Here is a 7,449-nt window from a genome sequence, read left to right on the forward strand (position 1 = left end):
CCTCGAATTAGCATTCTCCTTTCTGGTTTTGAGAAGCCTAATCATGTATATGTGTACGTACGACTTTGCCTTTCATCCTTTCGGGGTCGACTAAATAAGTACCAGTTATGCACTGGGGTCGATATAATTGACTTAATCCCTTTGTCTGTCCTTGTTTGTCCTCTCTGAGTTTAGCCCCTTGCGGGTAGTAAAGAAATAGGTATTTCGCCTGTCTTTGCGTTCTGAGTTCAAATTCCGCCGAGGTCGACTTTACCTTTCATCCTTTCGGGGTCGATAAATCAAGTACCAGTTGCGTAATGCAGTCGATCTAATCAACTGGCTCCCTCCCCAAACATTTCGGGCCTTGTGCCCAGAGTAGAAAAGAATATTGTGCATTTTGGTTTCTTAAAAAAACTTTAGTTATAAGATCCAAAATTTAGTGCTCTGTAAAAGAGAAAATTTTGTATTATATATTTTAGACACTATAGTTAATACAGAAGTACAGGATAAGGTGGCCTTACGTATTCTTGCAGATGTAGGCGAGACATGTGCATGCGCAATATCATAGTACCATTTTTTTCATTGAAATTCCTCTCAACGTAAATTTAAAATGTCCAACGAGTTTCAAAGATAAAATGAACGATCGAATATTATAAAGAGTGAAGTCTATAACCTTTTTAATCAATATTAAGGTAGGTTTGACACACTACGCTAGTGAAAAATAAAAATGAGAGGTAACAAATAAAAGAGCAGCTGTCTTGTGATTAAGGTGTTGCAATCACAACTGCTGAATCGCGATCTCGGTTCTTGGACTGAGTGGTATGTTGCTGCGGTCCACTCATCTGTAAATAAGTAACGCTATAAGGGACTGGCGTCCAGTTTAGCGGAATGTGATTTCGGTCACTTATATGCCATAGAAACCGGTTAAACGGATCTTGTGAGTCTTGAGACACGAAATAGTAATAACCAAGGGTTGGCGACTACGACCACGACGACGACGAGGATGACAACGACGATGATGATGATGATGTATCTTTTAACAAAACCTTTGTCTTTATGAAACCTAAACCAGGAGAATTTTAGAGCTTCTTCACAGTTATTTGTATGTGTGTGTGTGTGAGTATGCATGTATGTGTGTGTGTGAGTATGCATGTATGTGTGTGTGTGAGTATGCATGTATGTGTGTGTGTGTGCGTGCTGGGGGGTGGCGGTGGATTATATTATATCTTATAAACAATAACATCGTCGGTTCCTCGTTTCCAATAGGCCAATCCTCTCGATTTCTGACAGCGAAAGAGACAAGGGATCGCAAGTACAATTCGGTGTGGAACAAAATACCTCACAGGATATTTTTATTTGAAAACACTGATTTTCCCAGTTTTCTCATCATCAAAAATTATATAAATATGTGTGTGTGTGTGTAAGCACCTGTATACGCCAGCTCGTAGCAGAGGTAAGAGGGTATATGTATCAAATGAAATCAAAAACAGAACACAAAGGATGTCGCGGTAATCGTGTTTCAAGCTTTATATCATTATGAGTAATACCAAATGTACCTTTCGGATTTTTCATAATGTGATGTAAATCTTTGGTATAACAATTGCATGCGGCTGAAGAGAGCTTTAAACCATCCTTTATGTCGATTATACACTGATGTAAGAATAGGTCGTTTATAAAGCTTGAAACACGTGTACCGCGACATCCTTTGTGTTCTGTTTTTGATTTCATTTGATACATATATATATATGTTGTGCGTGTGTGTAGAGAGAGTTCACGAAGAAAACAAAAGACGAAGACAGGTGGTGTAACACATATATACATACGTACATATATACGTATATACAGAGAGAGAGTGGGAGGATCAATAATTATAACGATATAGAATATGGAGACTTGTTCATTCTCAAAATATATTTCCAATGGACAAACCCTGAACGAAGCTGCATAGAAAATTATGCCCGGTTGCATGTGCAACCGCCTGTACTCCGTGTAATGGAAACACGTGTAGGTCGTGACAACCATAAAAATATGCTGCATGAAATTGTAAAATAAAAGGAAATAACTTTTGAAGATGAACAAGTCTCCATATTCTATATCGTTATAATTATTGCTAATGTACACTCCAGATAATATCACCATCCAGAGAAGCGAACACGGAATAACCCATCGGATGAATTTACAGCGTGAGTGACAACTAATACTAGTCATAGACGTTAAATACTAATCGATGCGATTAGCCGTAACCTGGAACATAGCTGAGAGCCACCTCTCGGTATCCGCCCTGATAATATATCCTTCCAAACTCACATTAATACATACATACATACATACATACATACATACAATACAATACATACACACATACATACACACATACATACATACATACATGCATGCATACATACATGCATACATACATCATACATACATGCATACATTCATACATATATATATATATACATGTAAATTTAAATTTAAAATAATAAGGATGAGAAATTGAATATTAATTTGATTAATATGAATTGAAAACCAGTGGTGTAGCAAATAAGACCATAGCGGATCTTCTTCTAGCAAAATGGATGTCCACTGCTATGGTTCATCCCCCTTATATAATAGTTTGACTTTAATAGTTTCAGAATTAAAGTGAAAGTATCCGACATTACAATAGAGAGATGTTTTTGTTTCACTTTTAACACGTAATACTGAAATAGTGGAGAAGATATGATATTGCTATGGGCTCGCCCTAGGCAAGATGTTAAACATTTTTTTGCCCATGACACTACATGGACCTTAAGTAAGACATGTGTAAAATTTGAATGAAATTGGTTGTGTAGTTCTCAAGTTTTAGGGATTCACACAGACAGACAGACACACACACACACACACATTCCCATTTATATATATATATAGATTACTATCGTTGTTATTATTATTATTATCATTATTATTATTATTATTATTATTATTATTATCATTACTGGAAAGTTTTACAGATCTTTACAGTTCCAGTGATAGATTGAATCTGTAGTCCTACATGCATACATACATACATACATACATACAATACATACATACATACGTACATACATACATACAATACATACATACATACATACATACATACATACATACATACATACATGCACACATACATACATACATACATACATACATACATACATACATACATACATACATACATACATACATACATACATACATACATACATACATACATGCACACATACGCAAGCAAAATAGTCTACACACACTATATGTACAAATGCATACATATATAAACAAATATTATAAAGAATATTACAAGAAATAGAAAGCAGACATTTTGACTTTTGTTTCATCCGTTGTTAAACAAAATAATGCGTTTGAGAATCAGAACCTCATCACAGACTCGGTTTGCCCCGAGCATTATGTGACCATTTGATCTTACTAATAATAGCAGCCGTATCTTTCACACGTCACATCCAACCACAGTAAAACAGGAAGGACAGATTGGATGATTCAATCCTAAATTTACATTCCTTAGCAAAAAAGCGAGGGTGCCTGGCCTTTGTGGTTGGACCTCGGTGGAATTTGAACTCAGAATGTAAAGGACCGGAACAAATACTGCAAAGATCGAGTGAGTGGTGCGTTGTGTTCTTGAGCTCTAGTTCGCTCGGTAGTCAACAGGTAAACTTGTGACGGATTGGTGAACAAGAGTGAGATGGTGGCTCAGAAAAATCTCTCGGACAGAGGTCTCGCGAGCCACGTATTTTTTATTCGGCAATCGAAAGGACGAATAGTACAACCCGTGTTGTGAATCTCGACTGGTTAGGATTGGTTGTTCAACCATATCGACAGTTCATCAGTCATCGTCACACAAAAGAATGTGTTACGCTTACAACTTGATTGGCTTCAATATTAGACTTGCTAGAACCAGACTGACCTAGGAACAGACAACAGCAACAGCGGAGGCGCAATGGCCCAGTAGTTAGGGCAGCGGACTCGCGGTCGTAAGAACACGGTTTCGATTCCCAGACCGGGCATTGTGAATGTTTATTGAGCAAAAACACCTGAGCTCCACGAGGCTCTGGCGGGGGTTGGTGGCGACCCCTATTGTACTCTTTCGCCCCAACTTTCTCTCACTCTTTCTTCCTGTTTCTTGAGTAACGCTGCAATGGACTGGCGTCCCGTCAAGCTGGGGGAACACATACCCCATAGAAACCAGGAAACTGGACTCCGCTGTACTCTTTCACCACAACTTTCTCTCACTCTTTCTTCCTACTTCTGCCACAAAGTAGAGGAACCATGGTGTAACTCACTATGGTGTGGTAAACTTTCAGACCCTAGTCTAGATTGCAAATCCTCTTACCCCCAGGATGGTTCAGCTCTCCACCCGTTAAAAGCCACCAAAGGAAGAGAACGGATATGAAAAGAAAAAGGCTAAATATGTAATTGTTAATTCCATCGAAAGAGCATTGCTTCAGCCATGACAAAGGCTCTTATGAAGTTTTTAATTCATAAGATATTTAATGTATAATCCTTAGCACGACAAAATATATTTTGTTTCGCCTACGGCTCTTTCGGAATTGGGGTTTTGATAGGTATGTATGTATGTGTGTGTATGCGTGTATGTGTACGTGCGTGTGCGTGTATGTGTGCGTACATACATACATACATACATACATACATATACATACATACATACATACTTACATACATGCATATTGTTGACGTCATAATAATTTATAAACTTTCGGGAGAATGCAAAATAATTCTTTCATCGAACAGTGAACCTCGAAGCACATAGAGTTGTAAATAATATATAAATATAGGGTTGAAAATTCTTTTTGGATAAAAAAAACGCTAAAAGCTGCCCATGAGTCTCAAACCCACACGCATCCTTCCACTTTCTATTCAAAAGGGTTTTTATATACTTTATGCGCTTCGAGATCTACTGTTCCTCAAAATAATTACATATATATTAGAGAAATCTGTAGATATTATATGTATCATATATATAATATGTGTGTGTGTGGTGGTATAATGTATATATATATATATATATATATATATAATATATATATGTGTGTGGTGTGTGTGTGTGTGTGTGTGTGTGTGTGGTGTGTGTGTGTGTGTGTGTGTGTGTATTAATAAATAAAACATATGCCTATATATATTACATATATGTACGTACCACCTACTCTACATGTTATATACACGCATATATGAGTACAGGATACCTAAAAAACGTCGAACACAATGAGAAACGAAAACATAGACACAAACCCAAGGAACTGGACACTTTTTTTAAACAACAAAAAAATAGAGTACAGGACAAATAACACAAAGAAAAAACCCCTTCTTCAGTCGCCATGGTTTCATCTACTCTACGTTTCGAAGGTGAAGGCGAGACATATCTTCGATAAGAAACTTTCCTTCCTGCGAAAAGCAAATCAAATAAAATTTGAGATCTTTTTGCAGAGGGGTAAAAATGGTAATAAAACCAGGACAGTAACGACAGTACAAAATATAAGCAGTAAAAGACAGGACAAGGAAAGGGTGCGTATACATATATATAATGTATATATATATATATGTATATATATATATATATATATACATGTATATATATAATATGTATATATGTATTATGTATGTTTGTATGTATGTATGTATGTATGTATGTATATGCGTGTGTGTTGATTCATTCTATTATTTGATGGAGTTTCTTGCCGTGAGCCATCATTCAGGCGACAAAATATTGAGTCATTTTGTCGCCTGAAGAACTACGATATAACATGAAACTCTGAGTAGTTACAGTGAATCATCAACTTCAGAGCATGTGTGTTGTAGATGCAGACACACACACACACACTCACACACGCACACGCACGCAGGCACGCACGCAAATACTCATAGGCAAATACACGCACAAATACAATGGAAGCTGCTTATTGTAACTACCCATGCTGTTATCAAAATTATACGCTTAATCTTACCAGACGTTGTTATCGAAAAAGCTTCATCCCATATTAATCAGGATAAACAATTATTACTGCTGTGCATGTTTTAGCACAAAAGCTGGCCAAACACGAAGAACAATAAAGAGTACTAAATACAAAATGTAGAATTATTATATTATATTCATTCCAATAAATATAATATAATAATTCTACGCAAAAAGGAAAAAAACCTGCACTAATTACTAATCAGAATTTCTTTCTTGTGATCTTCAGACGAAATCCGAAGATTGGAAATGAAAAATAATTAATGAAGTTTTCAGTTTCCAATAATTATTGCTATGGTGTGTGTGTGTATGTGTTTATATGTGTGTGAGTGGATATGCTTTTGTATAATATATATAATCTGTGTGTGTGAGTGTGTGTGTGTGTGTGTGGTTTTTGTCTATGACGGGGAAATTCAGTACCTTGCTACAATGTAAGTAAATCAATTGTAATTATATCTACCCTGGCGAGATGAAGTACATATTAACTTTGACAGTATTTGACAGTATTAACTGTGACAGCATTTGCCCTCAGAAATATAAGCGGCATATAAAAGGATGCGTAGAGAATGAAACAGTTATTAATATATATGAATATGATTAATTAACATTGTATCATAATCTTTAAGACCTTCAGGAACCAGAAAGATATCAGTGTGATAAAAAGAGAACAATAAATACGATGATTTTATATTTAAAAAAAAAAATGGCTCCCTGCTTTCATCTTATACTGATTTCTTAAACCTTCAACACAAACCACTAAATCAGGGGTCGGCAAAGTGGTCGATGTTGATTTCTGGTGGTGGTGGTGGGGTCTATGAGGCTATGCAAGGGGTTAATAAACACCTGAAACGATTCTGAGCATTAAAGGTGCTGAATTGATAGCGAAATGCGTCACAGCAATTTCGTTAAGTATTTTCATTAAATTTCTCCCTTTTTTTTTATTAAAAAGTGGTAACTACACAGAAGAAAAAAAAGCCTAAAGGAATTATTGTTTTAAATAAGAATTTTTTTTATTAATTATACTTTTTAATTTTATTTCTGCAATTTACATGATGGGGGTCAATAACCAAGCAATGAATCATGAAAGAGTCAATCCATATAAAGTGTTTGCCGACCTCTACGATAAACTTTTAAAGCTTACTTTATGTGAACTTGTTTGTAAATAGATCTTTCGTCATCCCTTAATTCATTGTTATTTTTCTTGGTAGCTATACTATTAAACTCTGCAAATTCCTTCCTTATACCCTCTCTGCCTTTAAAACTTCTTTGTCTTTTATACTCTCTTCTCCCACCCCTTAAACTTTATGCTTATTTCTGTTCATCATAATTTTCATTATTCATTAGTTGAATCTGCCAAACAAACAAAACGCATATTTTTTCACACATTTTTCCTCCAAACTATTCGTAAATCATATCAGTTTAGCCTTCCGTTTACTCCATTTGTAAAAAAAAAATGTTAAACA

The sequence above is a fragment of the Octopus sinensis genome, linkage group LG8, assembly GCF_006345805.1.
Source record: "Octopus sinensis linkage group LG8, ASM634580v1, whole genome shotgun sequence".
Lineage (NCBI taxonomy): Eukaryota > Metazoa > Mollusca > Cephalopoda > Octopoda > Octopodidae > Octopus > Octopus sinensis.